The sequence below is a fragment of the Nerophis ophidion genome, linkage group LG27 (assembly GCF_033978795.1).
Source record: "Nerophis ophidion isolate RoL-2023_Sa linkage group LG27, RoL_Noph_v1.0, whole genome shotgun sequence".
Taxonomy (NCBI): Eukaryota; Metazoa; Chordata; class Actinopteri; order Syngnathiformes; family Syngnathidae; genus Nerophis; species Nerophis ophidion.
The window spans coordinates 31,859,768-31,886,430 of record NC_084637.1 but is presented as its reverse complement, the minus strand read 5'-3'; the positions used below and the strand labels follow the sequence as shown (position 1 = coordinate 31,886,430).

Below are 26,663 nucleotides of genomic sequence, written 5' to 3'. Positions count from 1 at the left end.
ATATTTCTGTCTACCGTATTTCCTTGAATTCCCGCCGGGTATATAGTATGCGCCTGCCTAGAATTACTGCCGGGTCAAACTCATTTCGTAAAATAATTAGTGCATACTTAGCATTACCGCCGGCTCGGGATTCACGCCGGGTCAAACTGGTTTCGCAAAATATTATTTTTTATTAGCGCATGTCTAGAATTTCTGCCCGGTCAAACTCATTTCGCAAAATAATTAGCACATGCCTAGAATTTCCGCCGGGTCAAATTCGTCACGTCACGAGTGACACTTCACCTGTCATCATTTTCAAAATGGAGGAGGCTGATTTCAATCATTTGAAATGGCATAAAGGGAAGAAGATTAAGAGATATTCAGTGGGATTTAAGGTCCAAGCTATTGAATATGCTAAAAAGAACAGTAAGCAGCTATGTTTTATTAATATACCTACCGTAGCTGCGTGTGTCAAATATGAGTCATTACATGACTCCCGCCTCCTGGTGGTAGAGGGCGCTAGCGACTACTCGGCTGCAGAAGAAGTGACAACAAGCAGAAATTGTTTATTTTTTCCTCTCGCTTGCACTTTTAACATGGAGGATTACTTATCCAAAATAAAACCGTTTTCTAAACTGGACTTTAAATCGAAGCAAGAGGTAATAAAAGAAGATCTCCATCGAGACAGAGAGACTTTTAAAACTGAAGAAAGATAAGGAAGACTTCTATAAACAAGTTATCGATGCTTTTGATCAGAAAGAGCTGCGCATGGATTTCATTTATAAGTAAAGGTAAGACCATAATCTTTTTTTATATTAAATGTGCTTTTCATGATGGTATCCTTACATCACACTCAAATTTATAAGCGCAGGCCTAAATTTACCGCATGCCTTTGGTAAGAGGTTTTAAATTAATTAGCGCCCCGGCGCCGATTCAAGGAAATACGGTAAATAAGTAATTTCACAACGTATATATTTATGCGGCTTAAAGGTAGATGTGGCTAATATATGGAATAATTTTTATTTCTTGGAACATTTAGTGTTGTCTGGAAAATACGGTGAGTGACCTTGACGGATGGATCATTTTATTGCCCTCTGGAGAGCTTTTGGATTATCAGTAAGTCTGAATTGGTGAAATTTGCGGTCCACTAAAGCTCTTGAAAGTGTATTATAATCACATAATTACCTTGTTTTAAACTACCGTTTTGCCTAGGCTGCTTTTGTTTTCGGGTTGCTGACACACACTTTGCAAAGACATTGTGAAATCCAAGTATTTCGGGGCTAATACGATTGGTTGAGACCGCAAAAGCAGAGGGAGTGGGCGACATCGTGCGACTGTCAGCGAGCGACTTTCGGCTGTCACATAAATCCTCCTGTGAACTCGTCTGAACTAGGTGCAAGAATGTAATTGAAAGCAGCAGGCCAGGAAAAAAAGAGCTTTTGTGTTAGCGCGCTCTCCGTAGCACGACAGTAAATAAACTCCTACAGGAGCGGATAAATATTTTGGATTCTAGGTTACCGGAGCGGAGTAGCCACGGACGGCCGGGAGTCAAAGAGTGAGCGTGGGATGCATGGCACTTCATCACAGTCGCCACGCTGGAACTGTTAATCCCTCGCTCTTGGAGCAACGTGTGATGTTGTTTTCTTCACAGTGTTTGTACGATTTTGTGGAGGAAAACTTAAGCCCAGTGTCTTAGATGATATTTACGAGTGACACAGTATCGGTTTGTGCATGGTCCAAGTGTCAACTGGCAGCAAACAAAACATGATTCGAGTTAGGAACGTATGCCAGATTGATTCAATGTTGTTGTTCCTAGACTCTGTTTGAAAAAAGGAAATACTGGATGATTAGGAGTGGAACGGTACACCCTAATTTTGTTTCGGTACGTAACTCGGTTTGGAGTTCACGGTTCGGTTCATTTTCAGGACGGTAAGAAAACAACAAAATATAAATTTTTTGGTTATTTATTTACCAAATTTGGCATAACATACATATATATATACACACACAGGGTCCATTGCCAGGGTTAATGTGGTCAACATACCGTATTTCCCAGAATTACTGCCGGGTCAAACTCGTCTCGTAAAACAATTAGCGCATGCTTATTAGCTCAGAATTAACGCCAAGTCAAACTTGTTTCTTAAAATATTATTTTTATTAGCGCATGTCTAAAATTGCCGCCGGGTCAAACTCATTTCGCAAAATGATTAGCATATGCCTAGAATTTCCACCGGGTCAAACTCGTCACGTCACGAGTGACACTTCACCTGTCATCATTTTCAAAATGGAGGAAGCTGATTTCAATCATTTGAAATGGCATAAAGGGAAGAAGATTAAGAGATATTCAGTAGGATTTAAGGTCCAAGCTATGGAATATGCTCAAAAGAACAGTAAGCAGCTATGTTTTATTAATATACCGTAGCTGCATGTGTCAAATATGAGTCATTAAATGACTCCCGCCTGTCCTTCTTGCGACTACTCGGCTGCAGAAGAAGTGACAACACGCTCGCTTTGAACTTTTAACATGGAGGATTACATATCTAAAATAAAGCAGTTTTCTAAACTGGACTTTCAATCGAAGCAGGAGGTAATAAAGGAAGATCTCCATCGAGACAGAGAGACTTTTAAAACTGAAGAAAGATAAGGAAGACTTTTATAAATAAGTTATCGATGCTTTTAATCGGAAGGAAAAGCGCATGGACTTCATTTATAAGTAAAGTTAAGACCATAATAACGTTTTGTTTATTAAATGTGCTTTTCATGATGGTATCTTTACATCACACTCAAATTTCTAAGCGCATGCTTGCCTTTACCGCATGCCTTTGGAGTGAGAAGAGGTTTTAAATTAATTAGCGCCCCGGCGGCAATTCAAGGAAATACGGTATATAAAATAAAAAACCAAATAAGATAAGGGTCATCATAATATGTTAGGTTAACATAGTAGGCACCTTCTCAGTTGGTTATTTATGCCTCACATAACGTACACTTAGTATGATTGTTTAATGTCATTTTAACTGTAAAATCTAATAAAATGCATTTGCATAACGTACACTTATTCAGCCTGTTGTTCACTATTTATTTATTTTAAATTGCCTTTCAAATGTCTATTCTTGGTGTTGGGTTTTATCCAATAAATTTCCCCCAAAAATGCGACTTATACGCCAGCGCGACATATATATATATATATATATATATATATACACATATATATGTATATATACACATATATATGTATATATATATATATATATATATATATATATATATATATATATATATATATATATATATATATATATATATATATATATATATATATATATATATATATATATATATATATATATATATGGGGCGGTTTAGCTTGGATTGTAGAGTGGCCGTGCCAGCAACTTGAGGGTTGCAGGTTCGATTCCCGCTTCTGCCAACCTAGTCACTGCCGTTGTGTCCTTGGGCAAGACACTTGACCCACCTGCTCCCAGTGACACCCACACTGCTTTGAATGTAACTTAGATATTGGGTTTCACTATGTAGAAGTGCTTTGAGTCACTAGAGCAAAAGCACTATATAAATATAATTCACTTCACATATATGTTTTTTTTTCCCCTCTTTATTATGCATTTTCGGCAGGTGCGACTTATACTACCAAAAATACGGTATATCTCGATATTTTTTACGTAAAGTAAAAGCAAAACACAAAAGAGTCCTAGTTACCTGAGATACTAAGTCATTATTCTGTCTTAGTAAGTCAATATTTACTAAGTCAAAATAATGACATACTTAGTATCTCAGGTAAGTAGGACAGTTTTTTTTCAAACGCTTATTTACAGTAAGTCATTGAATTGACTTAGTCATTATTCCGTCTTAGTAAGTCGATATTTACTAAGTCAAAATAATGACTAAGTCAATTTAAAAAAGAGTCCAAAGTGGGACCACATGCTGACATATGCTCAACTCATCATGCTTAATTTATTACAGCATTTGGGAAGCCTGTTGTTTTTTATATTTTTTAACTATTGTAGTAGCGTTCTGTACAAAAAGTCCACTTTTTTTGTAGCATTGCTACAAAAAAGTAGCATTACTGCTAATATGTAGCATAATTTGAAAAGTCACCTGCTAGAGAATGAAGAGTGCTTACTCCGCATGTCAACATCTCTGTTCGGTGCCACACCAACAAAATGCAGAGGCAACCATTTCCACATCAAAACCGTATAAAAAAAAATAGTCAACAACATAGGTAGATGACGTCCGCAGGAACCTACCACATAGTGATTTGATTTCCTATCATGCAGCTCATTTTTATTTGACACTTATTGAAATATCTTGTGTGACATCATGCACAAAAGTGCACTTTGTTTTAAACTATTGTAGTGGCGTTCTGTACAAAAAGTGCACTTTAATTTAGTGTTTTGATATGTCATCTTAGCGACATCATGCACAAAAATGCACTTTATTCGTTTTAAACTATTGTAGTGGCGTTCTGTACAAAAAGTGCACTTTAATTGAGTGTTGTTTTGATATGTCGTCTTAGTGACATCATCCACAAAAGTGCACTTTATTTGTTTTAAACTATTGTAGTGGCGTTCTGTACAAAAAGTGCACTTTAATTGAGTGTTGTTTTGATATGTCATCTTAGCGACATCATGCACAAAAGTGCACTTTATTCGTTTTAAACTACTGTAGTGGCGTTCTGTACAAAACGTGCACTTTAATTTAGTGTTGTTTTGATATGTCATCTTAGTGACATCATGCACAAAAGTGCACTTTGTTTTAAACTATTGTAGTTGTTTTCTGTACAAAAAGTGCACTTTAATTTAGGGTTGTTTTGATATGTCATCTTAGTGACATCATGCACAAAAGTGCACTTTATTTGTTTTAAACTACTGTAGTGGCGTTCTGTACAAAAAGTGCACTTTAATTTAGTGTTGCTTTGATATGTCATCTTAGTGACATCATGCACAAAAGTGCACTTTATTTGTTTTAAACTACTGTAGTGGCGTTCTGTACAAAAAGTGCACTTTAATTGAGTGTTGTTTTGATATATCATCCTAGTGACATGCACAAAAGTGCACTTTATTTGTTTTAAACTATTGTAGTGGCGTTCTGTACAAAAAATGCACTTTAATTGAGTGTTGTTTTGATATGTCATCTTAGTGACATCATGCACAAAAGTGCACTTTATTTGTTTTAAACTACTGTAGTGGCGTTCTGCACAAAAAGTTCACTTTAATTTAGTGTTGTTTTGATATGTCATCTTAGTGACATCATGCACAAAAGTGCACTTTATTGGTTTTAAACTATTGTAGTGGCGTTCTGTACAAAAAGTGCACTTTAATATAGTGTTGTTTTGATATGTCATCTTAGCGACATCATGCACAAAAGTGCACTTTATTCGTTTTAAACTATTGTAGTGGCGTTCTGTACAAAAAAATGCACTTTAATTTAGTGTTGTTTTGATATGTCATCTTAGTGACATCATGCACAAAAGTGCACTTTATTTGTTTTAAACTATTGTAGTGGCATTCTGTACAAAAAGTGCACTTTAATTTAGTGTTGTTTTGATATGTCATCTTAGTGACATCATGCACAAAAGTGCACTTTATTTGTTTTAAACTATTGTAGTGGCGTTCTGTACAAAAAGTGCACTTTAATTGAGTGTTGTTTTGATATGTCATCTTAGCGACATCATGCACAAAAGTGCACTTTATTCGTTTTAAACTATTGTAGTGGCGTTCTGTACAAAAAGTGCACTTTAATTTGGTGTTGTTTTGATATGTCATCTTAGTGACATCATGCACAAAAGTGCACTTTGTTTTAAACTATTGTAGTTGTTTTCTGTACAAAAAGTGCACTTTAATTTAGGGTTGTTTTGATATGTCATCTTAGTGACATCATGCACAAAAGTGCACTTTATTTGTTTTAAACTACTGTAGTGGCGTTCTGTACAAAAAGTACACTTTAATTTAGTGTTGCTTTGATATGTCATCTTAGTGACATCATGCACAAAAGTGCATTTTATTGGTTTTAAACTATTGTAGTGGCGTCCTGTACAAAAAGTGCACTTTAATTTAGTGTTGTTTTGATATGTCATCTTAGTGACATCATGCACAAAAGTGCACTTTATTTGTTTTAAACTATTGTAGTGGCGTTCTGTACAAAAAGTGCACTTTAATTTAGTGTTGTTTTGATATGTCATCTTAGTGACATCATGCACAAAAGTGCACTTTATTCGTTTTAAACTATTGTAGTGGCATTCTGTACAAAAAGTGCACTTTAATTGAGTGTTGTTTTGATATGTCGTCTTAGTGACATCATCCACAAAAGTGCACTTTATTTGTTTTAAACTATTGTAGTGGCGTTCTGTACAAAAAGTGCACTTTAATTGAGTGTTGTTTTGATATGTCATCTTAGCGACATCATGCACAAAAGTGCACTTTATTCGTTTTAAACTACTGTAGTGGCGTTCTGTACAAAACGTGCACTTTAATTTAGTGTTGTTTTGATATGTCATCTTAGTGACATCATGCACAAAAGTGCACTTTGTTTTAAACTATTGTAGTTGTTTTCTGTACAAAAAGTGCACTTTAATTTAGGGTTGTTTTGATATGTCATCTTAGTGACATCATGCACAAAAGTGCACTTTATTTGTTTTAAACTACTGTAGTGGCGTTCTGCACAAAAAGTTCACTTTAATTTAGTGTTGTTTTGATATGTCATCTTAGTGACATCATGCACAAAAGTGCACTTTATTGGTTTTAAACTATTGTAGTGGCGTTCTGTACAAAAAGTGCACTTTAATATAGTGTTGTTTTGATATGTCATCTTAGTGACATCATGCACAAAAGTGCACTTTATTTGTTTTAAACTACTGTAGTGGTGTTCTGTACAAACAGTGCACTTTAATTTAGTGTTGTTTTGATATGTCATCTTAGTGACATGCACAAAAGTGCACTTTATTTGTTTTAAACTACTGTAGTGGCGTTCTGTACAAAAAGTGCACTTTAATTTAGTGTTGTTTTGATATGTCATCTTAGTGACATCATGCACAAAAGTGCACTTTATTTGTTTTAAACTACTGTAGTGGTGTTCTGTACAAAAAGTGCACTTTAATTTAGTGTTGTTTTGATATGTCATCTTTGCTACATCATGCACAAAAGTGCACTTTATTCGTTTTAAACTATTGTAGTGGCGTTCTGTACAAAAAGTGCACTTTAATTTAGTGTTGTTTTGATATGTCATCTTAGTGACATCATGCACAAAAGTGCACTTTATTCGTTTTAAACTACTGTAGTGGCGTTCTGTACAAAAAGTGCACTTTAATTTAGTGTTGTTTTGATATATCATCCTAGTGACATGCACAAAAGTGCACTTTATTTGTTTTAAACTATTGTTGTGGCGTTCTGTACAAAAAATGCACTTTAATTGAGGGTTGTTTTGATATGTCATCTTAGTGACATCATGCACAAAAGTGCACTTTATTTGTTTTAAACTACTGTAGTGGCGTTCTGCACAAAAAGTTCACTTTAATTTAGTGTTGTTTTGATATGTCATCTTAGTGACATCATGCACAAAAGTGCACTTTATTGGTTTTAAACTATTGTAGTGGCGTTCTGTACAAAAAGTGCACTTTAATATAGTGTTGTTTTGATATGTCATCTTAGCGACATCATGCACAAAAGTGCACTTTATTCGTTTTAAACTATTGTAGTGGCGTTCTGTACAAAAAATGCACTTTAATTTAGTGTTGTTTTGATATGTCATCTTAGTGACATCATGCACAAAAGTGCACTTTATTGGTTTTAAACTATTGTAGTGGCGTTCTGTACAAAAAGTGATCTCTAATTTAGTGTTGTTTTGATATGTCATCTTAGCGACATCATGCACAAAAGTGCACTTTATTCGTTTTAAACTATTGTAGTGGCGTTCTGTACAAAAAATGCACTTTAATTTAGTGTTGTTTTGATATGTCATCTTAGTGACATCATGCACAAAATTGCACTCATAGCTTGTTTTAAAATGTCTCTGACAATCTTGCACTTGACATGAATGTTTGTGCCACTGCTTAATAACTGTTTAATAAATACACTTTTAGTTGTGGTTTCCCTCTCTGCATGAAAGTTTAAAAGTAGCATATATTAATGCAGTATGAAGAAGAATGTTTGAATGTAGACACATAGAATCATGTATAGTCATGTTCGTATGATACAAACATTGATCACCTGTCTGACCTGAAGCCTCCATTAGTCTCTGAGCGTCTGTCTCTCATCACCACCCTCAAACGCCAAATGCCTTCTATTCCTGTGCCGTTTGTGTTTATAGAAGCCCCCAAAGTCTCCCCCGTTTCTTTCCCACTTTGACGTCACCCATTTCCCCTCCATCGCGCCGCGTCTTCAAGCTAAACAGCACAACGCGTTTGTCATCTCGCTACCTGCTGAAGTGTGTTTGTTTTACTGCACGGCCGCTCCAAACGCAAACAGCCCCTTCAGACAAAAGGAGGTCAATTTGTTCAAGTCAAGCACTTTATTTCGTCCTCGTTCTCAAATGTACAAACAGTGTTTCCATATGAGTTGGGAAATTGTGTTAGATGTAAATATAAACGGAATTCAATGATTTGCAAATCCTTTTCAACCCATATTCAGTTGAATATGCTACAAAGACAACATATTTGATGTTCAAACTCATAAACTATCTTTTTTTTGGCAATTAATAATTAACTTAGAATTTCATGGCTGCAAGACATGCCAAAGTAGTTGGGAAAGGGTATGTTCACATCACCTTTTCTTTAACAACACTCAATAAACGTTTGGGAACTGAGTAAACTAATTGTTGAAGCTTTGAAAGTGGAATTCTTTCCCATTCTTGTTTTATGTAGAGCTTCAGTCCTTCAACAGTCCGGGGTCTCCGCTGTCGTATTTTACGCTTCATAATGCGCCACACATTTTCCATGGGAGACAGGTCTGGACTGCAGGCGGGCCAGGAAAGTACCCGCATTCTTTTATTCCCACGCCACGCTGTTGTAACATGTGCTGAATGTGGCTTGGCATTGTCTTGCTGAAATAAGCAGGGGCGTGCGTGAAAAAGACATTTGTTCCAAAACCTGTATGTATTTTTCAGCATTAATGGTGCCTTCACAGATGTGTAAGTTACCCATGCCTTGGGGATAATGCACCCCCATAACATCACAGATGCTGGCTTTTGAATTTTGCGTTAACAGTCTGGATGGTTCGCTTCCCCTCTGGTCTGGATGACACGATGTCGAATATTTCCAAAAACAATTTCAAATGTGGACTCGTCAGAACACTTTTCCACTTTGCATGGGTCTATCTTAGATGATCTTGGGCCCAGAGAAGCTGGCGGCGTTTCTGGATGTTGTTGATAAATTCCTTTCGGTTTGCATAGTAGAGCTTTAACTTGCACTTACAGATGTAGCGACCAACTGTATTTAGTGACAGTGGTTTTCTGAAGTTTTCCTGAGCCCATGTGGTGATATCCTTTAGAAATTGATGTTTTTGATACAGTGCTGTCCGAGGTATCGAAGGTCACGGTCATTCAATGTTGGTTTCCGGCCATGCCGCTTACGTGGAGTGATTTCTCCAGATTCTCTGAACCTTTTATTGATTTTATAGACCGTAGATGTTGAAATCCCTAAATTTCTTGCAATTACACTTTGAGAAACGTTGTTCTTAAACTGTTTGACTATTTGCTCACACAGTTGTGGACAAAGGGGTGTACCTCGCCCCATCCTTTCTGGTGAAAGACTGAGCATTTTTTGGGAAGCTGTTTTTATATCCAATCATGGCACCCACCTGTTCGATGTTTTAAATAAGTGTTTGATGAGCATTCCTTAACTTTATCAGTATTTTTTGCCACCTTTCCCAACTTCTTTGTCACGTGTTGCTGGCATCAAATTCTAATGTTAATTATTATTTGCAAAAAAGAAATGTTTATCAGTTTGAACATCAAATATGTTGTCTTTGTAGCATATTCAACTGAATATGGGTTGAAAAGGATTTGCAAATCATTGTATTCTGTTTATATTTACATCTAACACAATTTCCCAACTCATATGGAAACGGGGTTTGTATATATGGATGTGTGTATGTGGCCTCTTTTCATTAGTACTGTGGTTCAATTTAAACTGATCACAAGATTCTTTTAACTAAACTTTGACCTGGAGAACAAGTCAGCAGACATAACGCTTGTTGTCCATTTTGTGAGGAAGTGACTCGCTGCCACTCTTCCTAAGGACGTGATTTAAATGCGTTCTTGCTTTTGCTCGACTGCGTAGCGCCGCAGGGAAATAGTTTCAAACCCACACCTCGCCGTGCATCTCCTTACCAGAACCTGTCGCTTGTGGGAGTGGGTCGGGGTGGAGCGATGCTTGTTTTATTATCAACAGGCAAGGAGAAGTCCACCCTCCTTGAGACTTGTCTTTTTATGGAGACACGGGAAGACTGCAGGAAGAAGAAAAGGAAAAAAACAGAACGGTGATGCACGGAGGAGAAAGTTGGAGAGAGGGTTTGCACATTAAGCTAATACCGAGTGTACGGACGTCATATAGGTTTCAGGTTTGCTGGTGAGATTTGGAAATACATAACCAAAGTTGGCACGTTGTGTAAATGGTAAATAAAAACAGAATACCATGATTTGCAAATCCTTTTCAACCTATTTTCAATTGAATGGACTTTAAAGACAAGATACTTAATGTTTGAACTGGTAAACTTTGTTATTTTCTGCAAATATTAGCTCATTTGGAATGCCTGCAACATGTTTCTGGGTAATTGTTCTGTTGTGTTACAATGCGGATGTTCTCCCAAAATATGTTTGTCATTCTTGTTTGGTGTGGGTTCACAGTGTGGCGCATATTTGTAACAGTCTAAAAGTTTTTTTTTTACGGCCACCCTTTGTGTGATGTGTGTAGCTGTTGATCAAATATATCACTTGCGTCTCACATAGCCAGATGCAACATACAACTGGGTCTGCACGTTGTCAGTTCAGGATGTAGGGGGCGCCAAAAGCAGTGCCTTTAAGGCACTCCCTGAATGATGTTGATCTGGTAAAAATCGACAGTGGCTTTGAGAGAATTGGTGCCCTGTAATTCAATCAATCAATCAATCAATGTTTATTTATATAGCCCCAAATCACAAATGTCTCAAAGGACTGCACAAATCATTACGACTACAACATCCTCGGAAGAACCCACAAAAGGGCAAGGAAAACTCACACCCAGTGGGCAGGGAGAATTCACACCCAGTGGGACGCCAGTGACAATGCTGACTAAGAGAAACCTTGGAGGGGACCTCAGATGTGGGCAACCCCCCCCTCTAGGGGACCGAAAGCAATGGATGTCGAGCGGGTCTAACATGATATCAGGGGTCTCCTGGGTAAATCAGGTGTTGGCAAGCATAACGTTGTCAAGCGCCGTTCATATTAAACTTGCGGGCCGCACCAACATTAAATCGTCATATCAAAGTGCGGGCTGCATAATAACGTCTCGCGGGCCGCATGTTTGAGACCCCTGCCTTAGGCAATAACCAGTGCCACTCACATACTGTGGGTGGCACTGGGAGCAGGTGGGTAAAGTGTCTTGCCCAAGGACACAACGGCAGTGACTAGGATGGCGGAAGCGGGCCGTTGTGTCCTGAGCAAGACACTTCACCCTTGCTCCTGATGGGTGCTGGTTAGCGCCTTGCATGGCAGCTCCCTCCATCAGTGTGTGAATGTGTGTGTGAATGGGTAAATGTGGAAGTAGTGTCAAAACGCTTTGAGTACCTTGAAGGTAGAAAAGCGCTCTACAAGTACAACCCATTTATTTATTTATAATTTATTCTACCAACTGTGCTATATTGCCCCACAGTGTATAAAGGAGATCACCACACGGGCTCAGGAACACTTCAGAAAACCACTGTCAGTAACTACAGTTTGTCGCTACATCTGCAAGTGCAAGTTAAAACTCTACTATGCAAAGCCAAAGCCATTTATCAACAACACCCTTCTGTTCACTACTTTTGTTTTTGCTAGTCTTGTTTTTAGAGAAACAAACGCAACAGTTTATAACGCTACTTCTGCGCATGTTGAATATGGGGCGGGGGTGGGGAGGACAGCAGCAAGACAATTGCTTCATTCCGGGACTAATACATGTAGTCTCCGCTACTTCACCAAAGTATAGTGGACGTCGAAGACATGCGCAGTAAGGATAAATAAAATCCGAATTTCGGAAGATGTGTTTTCATGGACTACAATCCGATTACAATCTCGATCGGAATGAAAGTTTGATCCGAGCGTGTGTGATCGGGTCAGAAAATTCTGAATGGCGTGTTTGCATTAAGCATATTTAAACAGGTTAGGCTTTTAATCCGATTAAATGTGTCCATGTGCACATAGTGAGTGTATTGATCATGTTTTTTTTTTCCTGTGTGTGTTACTAATCAGTTTGGAGCTTGAATGTGTGGTTCTAATTTTATGCACCGTGAAGTAAAGTTAGGCCTTATGGTTTCCGGGAGTTGGCCAATAATAATGGAAGCTCGTGTTGAAATGTCAGTTGACTTAAATGTGACTGAAATGCTGTCATTGTGAGGAGAAACATTTGTCTTGGGGAGCATTCATTAAGCATGTATTCATTAAATTCATAAAGCTTGTGTTTCACTTTATGTTGATTGAATAAAATGTACCTGAAGGCTAATGTTGGATTATTGAGATGCATGGTATTGTGGGGTGGGAAAAACAACAACAATGTACACTGAACCGAACCGTGACAAGATCTGTTCAACCCCTAATTTATACTTTTACTATGCTGCTCATTAGGCTTTTAAAAACAACTCTATTAAAGATTTGTCAATTTAAAAGCAAGGGCAGGCAAAGTGCTGATAAAAAAAAAGTGTGTTTTCTCACACCGCCACATTGGTGACATCCGCAACTGCCACAACACATTAATTTACCATCCATTCATTTCCATTTTTTTACCACTAGTCCCTTTCGAGGTCGCAGGGGGTTGCTGTATTCCATTAAAACTATCTTTTGACCCACTTCTATGGTGGAAGAACAATAAGCCCATATCTTCTTACTGCCAAGTTAACCAGGCTGGGGGTGTGGGGAAAGAAAATTTAATCTGAGGCTGAGTTGATTTGAAACTGTTTAATGTTGCACTTTTTATATGTAGAAGAAAAGTTTTGTCATTTTATTTCATCTGAGCAACAACTTGAGACAGTTCAATGTTGATTAACGTGGACCCCGACTTAAACAAGTTGAAAAACGTATTGGGGTGTTACCATTTAGTGGTCAATTGTACGGAATATGTACTGTACTGTGCAATCTACTAATAAAAGTCTCAATCAATCAATCAAAAAAAGCACATTAAATGTAGAAAGGCTTGGAGATAGGCTCCAGCATCCCCAGCGACCTCAAAAGGGACAAACGGTAGGAAATGGATGGCAAAGTGCTGACAAAAACAAAAATGTATTTGAGCTACAGAGTGTTAGCTCACTCAGCCACATTGGTGACATCCGCAACTGCCACAACACATTCATTTACCGTCCATCCATTTCCAACCGCTTGTCGCTTTCGGGGTTGAGGGGAGTGCTGGAGCCTATCTTCGCTGCATCCGGGCGGAAGGCGGGGTACACCCTGGACAAGTCGCCCCCTCATCACAGGGCCAACACAGATAGACAGACAGCATTCACACCCACATTCATTCACTTTTCCAATTTAGTGTTGCCAATCAACCCATCCCCAGGTGCATGTTTTTGGAGTTTTTTTTTTTTTTACCATCATTCAAATATTACAATTATAATACAATCAATATAATATAACATAATATAGGTTGATTGGCAACACTAAAATGGTCCATGGTGTGTGAATGTGAGTGTGAATGTTGTCTGTCTGTCTGTGTTGGCCCTGCGATGAGGTGGCGACTTGTCCAGGGTGTACGACGCCTTCCGCCCGAATGCAGCGAAGATAGGCTCCAGCATCCCCAGCGACCTCGAAAGGGACAAGCGGTAGAAAATGGATGGATGGATGGATAATAAAATCATATAATCATAGCGGCAATAACAACAAACGAAAAAAACATCAAAGCTTACTAGCTTTCTTAAAAAAAAAAAGAGCATTTTTTAGAAAGATATAGACAAAGTTTAGCTGGTAATCTTTGGCTAAAATGATGATTAAATCTATTTCTCATGAGCTAACTATCTTAACGAAGAGAGTCGGACGCCACATTCTCCAGATGTCCGACATGCCTGCGCTTTAATGCTCTCGCATAAAATGTACTGCCATGACAAGCAAGATTTATTGGAGTTATCTGTCTCTTCGACATGTTTCACTCGCTGTGTTGTTTCGCTAGCAAGGGCAGACAAAACGCTGATGAAAACAGATAATGATAATGTAACGAAAGGACAAACAAAATAGCAGCAATAACAACAAACAAAAAAACATCAAAGCTTCCTAGCGTTCTTAAAAGGAAAACAGCATTTTTTTTCGAAAGATATAGACCAGGGGTGCCCATTACGTCGATCGCGAGCTACCAGTCGACCGCGGGGGGTGTGTCAGTCGATCTCCAGCTAGGCTTTAAAAAAAAAAATAGACCTAAAAAGGAGTGATCATCAATCTTCACCAAGACGTCACTTAAATGACATTCACGGTACCGGAGGGTCTTGTGAGATGACGCTGGCTGCTGCAAGATCATTATTATGAAAATATGACCGAGAGGAAGGCGAGAAACACTTTTTATTTCAACAGACTCTCGCGCCGTACCTTCCGTCAAAACTCTAAAGGCCGACTGCACATTTCCTATCTTCACAATAAAAGCCCTGCTTCATGCTGCCTGCGCTAACTAAATACAGAGTCTCGGAAAACTGGCGTGCACAAGCGATCCCTCAGAAAGCTGGCGTGCACATCACTTGTGCACGCCAGCTTTCCGAGACTCTTATTTTGTTAGCGCAGGCATAATGAAGCAGGGCTTTTATTGTGAAGATAGGAAATGTGCAGTCGGCCTTTAGAGTTTTGACGGAAGGGACGGCGCGAAAGTCTGTTGAAATAAAAAGTGTTTCTCGCCTTCCTCTCTGTCATTTTTTCATAATAATGAACTGGCAGCAGCCAGCGTCATCTCACAAGACCCTCGGGTGCCGTGAATGTCAATCAAGCAAGCTACGGAATTTGCCGGCAATGTTTTTCTTGTAAAGTGTATGGAAGCTGGATGAATTAGATGCCAAAAACCAACAGCTTTCATGTGGTATTGTACAGAAAGGACAACTTTTTTTCTCCCCATTTGAAAATGTGGGCGTTATCATCATTACTGTCTGATTCCAATCAATGCGAGTCATCAGAATCAGGTAATACACCAACTTATATTCTTGTCTTCGTGAAAGAAAGACATCTATATGTGTTACACATGCTTGTATTATCATTAAACACATTTAACTTGTTTACAAAAATGTCTCTTTCATAAATAAATAAATATAAATGATATATATAAATGAGGTAGATCCCCTCAAGTTGGTCAATTGAAAAGTAGCTCGCCTGCAGAAAAAGTGTGGGCACCCCTGATATAGACATTTAAATCTACTTCTGCAGTCTCATTGTATCCCAAGCGGGCCGGACCAGTAAAATTATGGCATGATAACTTAAAAATAAAGACAACTTCAAAATTGTTTTCTCCGGCCAAAAATACAACAAGCACATTCTGAAAATGTACACATGACAAATAATTATCTTGGCAAAACGGTGAGTGGAAAACTGAGGAAATAATTGTTTCCAAAACACCACAAACTCAGACTATGTCAACACCATTAAACTCGAAGTACTTCCTGATCAGCATTATCATGTTGTCAGTTCATTAAAAGCAACTGAGTGTCCATCACAACGCCAAGTTGGTGACATCCGCAACTGCCACAACACATTGTACCACCGTCATTCAAATATTACAATTGTGATATAATCAAAACAATGATCGAAACGACACCATAATAGTTGAATTAAAAGCTAACATAACTACAAACTTAACCAATGTAAACATGGTTGATTTAATCCATCCCATCCATTTTCTACCGCTTGTCCCTTTCGGGTTTACAGGGGGGGATGGAGCCTATCTCAGCTGAATTTGGGCAGATGGCGGGGTACACCTTGGACAAGTCGCCACCTCATCACAGGGCCAACACAGATAAACAGACAACATTCAGACTCACATTCACACACTAGGGCCAATTTAGTGTTGCCAATCAACCTATCCCCAGGTGCATGTCTTTGGAGGTGGGAGGGGCCTATCCCCAGGTGCATGTCTTTGGAGGTGGGAGGAAGCCGGAGTACCCGGAGGGAACCCACGCAGTCACGGGGAGAACATGCAAACTCCACATAGAAAAATCCAGAGCCCGGGATTGAACTCAGTACCTTCGTATTGTGGGGCACATGCACTAACCTCTGGTCCACCGTGCTGTCCATGGTAGATTTAATCCATCCATCCATCCATTTCCTACTGCTTCTTCCCTTTCTGGTTCGCGGAGGGCGCTGGCGCTTATCTCAGTTACAATCGGGCGGAAGGCAGGGTACACCCTGGACAAGTCGCCACCTCATCGCAGGGCCAACACAGATAGACAACATTCACACTCACATTCACACACTAGGAAACGGAATACAATGATTTGCAAATCATTTTCAACCCATATTCAGTTGAATGCACTACAAAGACAAGATATTTGATATTCAAACTCATAAACTTTATTTTTTTTTGCAAATAATATTTAACTTAGAATTTCATGGCTGCAACACGTGCCAAAGTAGTTGGGAAAGGGCATGCTCACCACAACACTCAATAAACGTTTGGCAACATTCACACTCACTTTCACACACTAGGGCCAATTTAGTGTTGCCAATCAACCTATCCCCAGGTGCATGTCTTTGGAAGTGGGAGGAAGCCAGAGTACCCGGAGGGAACCCACGCATTCACGGGGAGAACATGCAAACTCCACACAGAAAGATCCCGAGCCTGGATTTGACCCCCAGGACTGCAGGAACTTCGTATTGTGAGGCAGACGCACTAACCCCTCTGCCACCGTGAAGCATGAAGTGAAGTGAAGTGAATTATATTTATATAGCGCTTTTCTCAAGTGACTCAAAGCGCTTTACATAGTGACACCCAATATCTAAGTTACATTTATACCAGTGTGGGTGGCACTGGGAGCAGGTGGGTAAAGTGTCTTGCCCAAGGACACAACGGCAGTTACTAGGATGGCACAAGCGGGAATCGAACCTGCAACCCCTCAAGTTGCTGACACGGCCACTCTACCAACCGAGCTAAGCCTGGTAGATTTAATCATAAAATAAAATAGAACAAACAAGTTGAGAAACACACATTTTTACAATGGAGTCCAGGGTGCACATGTGCCGTCCACAAACTGCGAGCGCTGCACTGAGCTCTAAATACAAACGTGATTGTCATGTTGACTTTGCATTTTACTGTTTCAATATTTTTCTCTGTAGAGTGGATCATTTACAATATAAAAGGTATTGTATGTTGCTACAGCATTAGTCTGTTGCCAGCCACAATTGATGCTGATTGGAGTAGCGGTAGGGCTGGGCGATATATCGATATACTCGATACATGGCGGGATTGTCTCTGTGCGATATATAAAATGACTATATTGTGATATTTGAGTATATGTTCTCACGCAGTTGCTTTTAGCTGCGGGCATTACACTGCATGCTCTTTCTTGTCTCTCCTTCTCACACAGAATTTGCTCGATGGTAAAAAAATCCAGATCGCAGCATCCAATGGTTCCTATAGCCCGTCACTCAGCCTATATCCCCGCCGCCAAACTTGCCAAAGCTTTTAAACGATGATTCAACTTCCCCATCTGGCACAATTTAAAGCATGAATCCAAAAGTGATCTCATGTGCAGAATCTCTCCACAAATTCCACAACCGAGAGCATCTCATTTACTTTGAAGGAGAAATTTCCAGGAAGTGTTGCCACTCCGAAAAAAAAGGGGCGGGCAGGCGTCACGGATCATCTCCCAAACTGCTTCAATGTGTTCGCAGGTCAAAGGTCGTGGGGCAAAACGTCCGCCATTGCTAATGCACATCTGAAGCCCATACAGTGTGATCCGTGCAGAGCGGACGGGGATTCTATTATTTCCATAAATCTGCCGTTTTATGAAAAGCGCGTCTTGGCTACAGACTGCATTCCTGCAGCCTAAACCGTAATGTATGTGTTCTCACTCCCTCCATCAGCATCACTCAGCAGGGACCGCACCGTAATCCAGTCAAGGAATGTGTTTTGCCAAATTGATGTACCTGCAGGCGCTCTGCCGTGCTGCAATCTTCACGTGTTAACCCCCAACTTAGACACTGTGGGCTCGGGGGGGAAACAGAAATGTTAATAATAAGCAGTGTCAAAAAGTTAGATTAGATTAGATTAGATAGTACTTTATTTATTCCGTCAGGAAAATTACAATTTTCAGCACAATCCCATTCAAGATCAGACAAACATTAAAGGGAGACAGAACAGGATCGCTGACGGGTCTGCCGGCTTCCAGCGCCCCTTACAAAAAAAGATGGGATACAGGTGTAACAAGGGGGGTGAGAAAAAAATAGATGATTAAAATAAAATAAAAAAATCGGTCTTAGCCTGGGCCCTGGAGAGAGGGTGCAGACTGAGGCCAAGGGAAAAAAACAACAACTCATAGCCATAGTACACACCCCTCTTCCATGTGTGTAAGAGGGGAAACATCAAACATCAAAGAACACATAGGACATTAAAGACATTAAAGCAGCAGATACAACCAGACACTTCTACATGCAGTCAACTAATCAATGTTTACTTATATAGCCCTAAATCACTAGTGTCTCAAAGGGCTGCACAAACCACTAGGACATCCTCGGTAGGCCCACATAAGGGCAAGGAAAACTCACACCCAGTGGGACGTCGGTGACATGATGACTATGAGAACATGATACTGTGAAAGATCAATCCATAATGGATCCAACACAGTCGCGAGAGTCCAGTCCAAAGCGGATCCAACACAGCAGCGAGAGTCCCGTTCACAGCGGAGCCAGCAGGAAACCATCCCAAGCGGAGGCTGATCAGCAGCGCAGAGATGTCCCCAGCCGATACACAGGCGAGCAGTACATGGCCACCGGATCGGACCGGACCCCCTCCACAAGGGAGAGTGGGACATAGAATAAAAAGAAAAGAAACGGCAGATCAACTGGTCTAAAAAGGGAGTCTATTTAAAGGCTAGAGTATACAAATGAGTTTTAAGGTGAGACTTAAATGCTTCTACTGAGGTGGCATCTCGAACTGTTTGAACGCAGATTTCTTGCCGGGACATATGGTACAATACAATCGGCAAGATAGGATGGAGCTAGACCGTGTAGTATTTTATACGTAAGTAGTAAAACCTTAAAGTCACATCTTAAGTGCACAGGAAGCCAGTGCAGGTGAGCCAGTATAGGTATATATGTATGTATATATGTATATAAAGGTATATACAGTATAGGTATATATGTATGTATATATGTATATAAAGGTATATACAGTATAGGTATATATGTATGTATATATGTATATAAAGGTATATACAGTATAGGTATATATGTATGTATATATGTATATAAAGGTATATACAGTACAGGCGTAATGTGATCAAACTTTCTTGTTCTTGTCAAAAGTCTAGCAGCCGCATTTTGTACCAACCGTAATCTTTTAATGCTAGACATGGGGAGACCCGAAAATAATACGTTACAGTAATCGAGACGAGACGTAACAAACGCATGGATAATGATCTCAGCGTCTTTAGTGGACAGAATGGAGCGAATTTTAGCGATATTACGGAGATGAAAGAAGGCCGTTTTAGTAACGCTTTTAATGTGTGCCTCAAAGGAGAGAGTTGGGTCGAAGATAATACGCAGATTCTTTACCGTGTCACCTTGTTTAACATACAGCTATGAATAAAAAGTAAAAGAAACATATCCACTGTGGTGACCTCTGCGGTGTTCCACGCCATCGTCCGCTGGGGTGGAGGAAGGATGGCCAGAGACAGGAGCAGACCCAACAAAGCAACCAAGACAGCCGACTCCACTCCCGGCCAGTGTCCAGTCCGCATGGATGAGCGAGGATACGTCCAAGGAGACAAGTAGCAGTAATGCTACTTTTTGTAGCAACGCTTTTACCCCACACTTGACAAATTACGGTTGTCTGTTCGACATATTCCCGCTTGATGCCACACCACCGCCAGACGATGGACCCCCTGCTGTTTTTCTTGGGAATTAATTATTCCTTCATTTGTTACCAGATTTGCACCTTCTTTCTCTCTTATTACCACTCGCACGGCTCCGCTAGCATCACAGCTAACGTTACCCATGCCTCTACGTCTCTGCTCCGCGATCAGCGAATTGTACACCTTAAGGCACCTTTTTGGGGGGTAGGAATCAAAATGAAGGGTCACTGTGCCTTTGGCAACATCTTGGTTATGAAAATTAGAACCATACTGATTATTTTTTTGTCAAGGCGTGGACTATGGTGTGGTTTGTTTTCCCGTGGTGCAAAGCGACCGGATCGGACACGAAGGTAAGGACATCTTTAGTTATTATTAACTCAAAAAAAGGGAACAAACGAAAGGCGCTCACAGTGGAGGTACAACAACTTAGCTATGAAACAAAACTATTACTACAACATAAACTATGAACGTAAAACAAAACTTGCAGACTATGGCATGAATAACAAAACTTACGGGGAACGAGAAAAGAGCATGGATCGTCAGCATGGAGCAAGGTTGTGTAGAGGATGATAGAGGGTGATGTCGCCAGCTGACTGCCTGGCAACTACAGGCTTAAATAGTGATTATTGACAGGTGCGTGAGTCCAAACAAATGAGCCAGGTGAAACTAATGGTTGTCATGGAAACTAAAACAAACCAGGGTGCGCGAAAAGAGGAACTGATGGGAGTCAAAAACAAAACAGAACATAACTAAACAGAACATGATCACATTTTTCACGACAAAACAACATACTTCAGCAAATGGGACACATGCTTGTACACATAATGGCCGGGTGTGCATATATTTGAACATTGAACAAACACAAGTGCTCGTGTGCGTGTGTGTGCGTGTGTGTGTGTGTGTGTGTGTGTGACGTATGTAAGAAGGTGCGAAGGCGAGACAAGAAAGAGCGAGGAGAGCCTGTAGTGTAATGCCAGCAGCTAAAAGCAACTGCGTGAGAACGTATACTTCAATATCACCATACAAAAATGTTCTATATCGCAAACCCGCAATATATCGAGTATATCAATATATCGCCCAGCCCTAACTCATATAGATTTTTCGTTCATAACAATAAGTTTTTAAGTTTTACAACATAGCTACCGTATTTTTCGCAGTGTTTTCATAGTTTGGGGGGTGCGACTTACACTCCGGAGCGACTTGTGTGTGAAATTATTAACACATTACCGTAAAATATCAAATAATATTATTCATCTCATTCGCGGAAGAGACGGAGAAAATGTCAGCAATCGTCACACACACGTCAACCAATAAGAATTCGGCGGGGGAGGGTCATGGCAGAAGTGCATTGTGGGTCATGGGATGCTAACTGCTACATGCTACTGCCGTAGCTATTAAAATGGATCATTTCATCGTTGGCGGTAATTTATAAAAACTGAGAAGGGCTGAACTAAAATGGCACCAAAAAGGAAATCATGTACTGCAGATTACAAGCTGGATGTAGTGAAATATGCAGCAGAAAAGGACAAGAGGAAGCGGCGCATACTCCGGAGCGATTTATAATCCGAAAAATACGGTAGTTTTGGATAATACCACAAATGTAGGTATCAATCCGATACCAAGTAGCTACAGGATCATACACTGGTCATATTCAAAGTCTTCATGTGTCCAGGGACATATTTACTGACTTTATGAAAATAATATTAATTTAAAAAAAAGGATAAAAATATTTGCAGCACGGTGGAAGAGGGGTTAGTGCATGTGCCTCACAATATGAAGGTCCTGAGTAGTCCTGAGTTCAATCTTTCTGTGTGGAGTTTGCATGTTCTCCCCGTTACTGTGTGGGATCCTTCTGGGTACTCCGGCTTCCTCCCACTTCCAAAGACATGCACCTGGGGATAGGTTGATTGGCAACACTAAATGGTCCCTAGTGTGTGAATGTTGTCTGTCTATCTGTGTTGGCCCTATGATGAGATGACGACTTGTCCAGGTTGTACCCCGCCTTCTGCCCGAATGCAGCTGAGATAGGCTCCAGCACCCCTCGCGACCCCAAAGGGGACAAGCGGTAGAAAAATTAAAAATAGAAAGGAAAAATAGTTCCTCTCAATAAACGATTACCGCATTTTTCGGAGTATAAGTCGCTCCGGAGTATAAATCGCTCCGGAGTAGAGTCGCTCCGGAGCACAAGTCGGTCCGGAGCATAAGTCGCTCCGGAGCATAAGTCGCTCCGGAGCATAAGTCGCTCCGGAGTATAAGTCACTCTGGAGTATAAGTCACTCCGGAGTATAAGTCACTCCGGAGTATAAGTCGCTCTGGAGTATAAGCCGCTCCGGAGTATAAGTCACTCCGGAGTATAAGTCGCTCTGGAGTATAAGTCGCTCTGGAGTATAAGTCGCTCTGGAGTATAAGTCGCTCTGGAGTATAAGCCGCTCCGGAGTATAAGTCACTCCGGAGTATAAGTCACTCTGGAGTATAAATCGCTCTGGAGTATAAGCCGCTCTGGAGTATAAGCCGCTCCGGAGTATAAGTCGCTCCGGAGTATAAATCGCATCTGCCGAAAATGCATAATAAAGAAAGAAAAAAAACATATATAAGTCGCACTGGAGTAAAAGTCGCATATTTTGGGAAATGTATTTGATAAAACCCAACACCAAGAATAGACATTTGAAAGGCAATTTAAAATAAATAAAGAATAGTGAAGAACAGGCTGAATAAGTGTAGGTTATATGAGGCATAAATAAGCAACTGCTATGTTAACCTAACATATTATGGTAAGAGTCATTCAAATAACTATAACATATAGAACATGCTATACCTTTACCAAACTATCTCTCACTCCTAATCCATAAATCCCATGAAATCTAGTCTCTTACGTGAATGACATAAATATTATTTGATATTTCACGGTAATTTGTCAATTTCACACATAAGTCGCTCCTGAGTATAAGTCGCACCCCCGGCCAAACTATGAAAAAAATTGCGACTTAAAGTCCGAAAAATATGGTAGTCAACGTCAATAATTGATAATGGATTCATTTAATGTAAATAAAGTAATGCAGCCAATTCTAACATTTCTCACCTGGAGACCCGACTGGCTCCTTATAGTCCAGTTTTGCACACAATTCCATCAATTTAATAAATGTGATGGGAATTTCTTGAGACAAATGCACTGTTTTTAAAATTGGCAAGTGATAAACGCTTGTTTAGTGAAACGAAAATAAATGTAAAATTGAACAAATATACATAAATTTAAGATACATCAATTATCGGAATTGAATCGTGAGATGGCCAAAAATTCCCACTTCTACAAATTAAAGCAGCTATTTCCATTAAGAAGTGAAAATGTTCTATGTTTGTTGGAGTTTTTAACAGTTTTAAAAAGGTGAAGATCAGTGAATTGTACACCTTAAGGCACCTTTTTGGGGGGTAGGAATCAAAATGAAGGGTCACTGTGCCTTTGGCAACATCTTGGTTATGGAAATTAGAACCATACTGATTATTTTTTTGTCAAGGCGTGGACTATGGTGTGGTTTGTTTTCCCGTGGTGCAAAGCGACCGGATCGGACACGAAGGTAAGGACATCTTTAGTTATTATTAACTCAAAAAAAGGGAACAAACGAAAGGCGCTCACAGTGGAGGTACAACAACTTGGCTATGAAACAAAACTATTACTACAACATAAACTATGGACGTAAAACAAAACTTGCAGACTATGGCATGAATAACAAAACTTACGGGGAATGAGAAAAGAGCATGGATCGTCAGCATGGAGCAAGGGTGTGTAGAGGATGATAGAGGGTGATGTCGCCAGCTGACTGCCTGGCAACTACAGGCTTAAATAGTGATTATTGACAGGTGTGTGAGTCAAAACAAATGAGCCAGGTGAAACTAATGGTTGTCATGGAAACTAAAACAAACCAGGGTGCGCGAAAACAGGAACTGATGGGAGTCCAAAACAAAACAGAACATAACTAAACAGAACATGATCACATTTATCATGACAAAACAACATACTTCGGCAAATGGGACACATGCTTGTACACATAATGGCCGGGTGTGCATATATTTGAACATTGAACAAACACAAGTGCTCGTGTGCGTGGGTGTGTGTGTGTGTGTGTGTGTGTGTGTGTGTGTGTGTGTGTGTGTGTGTGTGTGACCTAAAAGTTCAAGAGGCCATTGACTGAGACTGGATTAGCTGCTCTCGAGGCTTCCACAGGAATGTAAGGATCAACACACACACACACACACACACACACACACACACACACACACACACACGCACGCACGCACGCACGCACACATTCTTTACACTCAAACAGTCCCTATTTACCTGCAGGACGATAAAAGTCCATTCATGTCCGTTAACGATTGTTTTCAAATTCACTCCCTGGTTTGACTGGTGATAACTTCGGGTAGTTTGGACTTTTTGCAGATTGACGGTCGGTTAAATATTGTGGTTTAGTTTGCAGTGGTGTGTATTTGCATACTGAAGGTGCATGATAAAAATAACTAGGTGTACATCGGGCCAATATAAGGAAATCCAAAGTCGCACTGATAACATTAAAAAAAAGCTTTGGTAACCAATTAAAGAAGAAATGCTCAATATAAACAAAGATGGCATAGATCTTGTGGGACTTTGTCGTTGTTTCAAAGAAAGGGTTTTGTGCTTGCTGTTCGCTCCAAACGCTCTGCAAACATTCCTTGAGGTGAAGCATGGTAAGGCATAGCAGAAATATTTATAAAATAATCTTGCCTTCCTTCCTACTTCCTCCAAACGAGCCGTTTGGAATTTTCACAACCTGTGATGTCACCGGATTATCCGTACTTGGTATAAATGTACTAAGAATGCCTTGCGCGCATCCGCGTTAGTGTACTTCCTGTAGTCAATAAGGTTGTGCATGGACATGCATGCTACGTTGTTGCCATTTCCAATACAAAGTAGTGTATTGTTCCAATTTGTATCTATCGGAAGATTCCATATGGAAGCACTAAAAACTACAAGAAAGTGGGCGTGGAGAAGAAGACGTTAAAGTGGAACCACCCGCCCACAAAATGGAGCATTCTTAAGAGACGATCAGGCCTGTAAAACATAATCCAGTCAAATGTTTGACCTAAGAACTACCATTACATGTTATGTAGACCATAAAGAAGTGGTTTAAATGTAGAAAAACAAGTCATAATATGACCTTTGTCAGCTTTGACTCTTTCGTTGTAGGGGTGTAAAGGTACGTGTATTTGTATCGAACCGTTTCGGCAAGGGGGTTTAGGTTCGGTACGGGGGTGTACCGAACGATTTTCAAACCTAAAGTCTTAACAAGCTGCTTTCCTTCTTCTACCTCTGTCTCAGCACCCAGCATTGTCCCACCCACACAACCATCTGATTGGTTACATATATAGCGGTAACAGCCAATCAGCAGTGCGTATTCAGAGCGCATGTAGTAAATGCTTCAGCGTCGAGCAGATAGGTGTTTAGCAGGTGAGCATAAGGCAGCGTACTCTCCCCAAATGATAATAAACGCCCCCCAGTCAACTACTACTAACATCACTATGAGCCCGTTGACCTTCTAGAAACTTAAACTGCAGTTCAGCTCGCTCGCAGTTCTGGCTTGAGGTGAAGGCTAATTAGCTTTTAGCGTTGCGTTAGCTCATTTTGCGGTGTGTGTGTTTGTTTTATGGACAGAAAAGCTTTGATCGGCAGGGTCCCTGCTATCACATGTTGATAAAAATTAAAAATTTACATAATAAAAATCAACTACAGGCTTCCCAAATGCTGTGATAAATTAAGCATGATGAGTTGACTGGAAACTAATGTTGCAATTTTTTTATGTCGAAGAAAAGTTATGTCGTTTTATTTAATCCGAGCAACAATTTGAGGCAGTTTAATGTTGATTAACGTGGGCAGAATTATTATAGTGTTCCCAATGTTAAAATGATAAAGCCATTGTTTACAAATTTGGTAAACAAACAACCAAAACATTTATATTTTGTTGTTTTCTTACTGTACCAAACATTTACCGAACCGTGACCTCTAAACCGAGGTATGTACGAAACCGAAATGTTTGTGTACCGTTACACCCCTTTGTTGGGAAGTAAAACTGCTGGTCGTAGTTCCAGGAACTACTTTGGTGGGTGTGACAGAACAACTGTGGCACGGGAGTGGAGGGATGGTTCTCTTTCCTGTTGGAAATCAATAATAGCTGACCGCACACACACATACACACACACACACACACACACCGTACGCAAAGAACAAAGCACCGCTAGACCTCGTCGGGTGTGGTGATGGTTGCCAGGAAGTCACCCTTGACTAAAGCTTCCTGTACTGAGCTGAGTTTTACGTCGCAGAGCCCAGTAGAGAATGCATAAAAGAGTTTGTCGCTCTGCACTTTCCTCAATGCCACACACAGCAAAGTGATGTTTGAGGTCCTCATGATCCAGATTCTATAGACGGACGTGCTGAACATAGCAAGCTGA

The 26,663-nt window shown here is 40.0% G+C and overlaps 2 protein-coding genes across 4 annotated transcripts in view; one reads left to right on the top strand and one right to left on the bottom strand.

Annotated features, from left to right (window-relative positions):
* Window positions 1–26,663, top strand: part of LOC133544528 (rho GTPase-activating protein 6-like) — a 194,760-nt gene that overhangs the window by 83,766 nt on the left and 84,331 nt on the right. The gene's annotated exons all lie outside the window — the stretch shown is intronic.
* Window positions 1–26,663, bottom strand: part of LOC133544529 (male-specific lethal 3 homolog) — a 256,717-nt gene that overhangs the window by 201,735 nt on the left and 28,319 nt on the right. The window contains exon 2 of the mRNA XM_061889965.1: window positions 10,318–10,433. The gene's annotated coding sequence lies outside the window, so the exon portion shown is untranslated. The remainder of the gene's footprint in view (window positions 1–10,317; window positions 10,434–26,663) is intronic.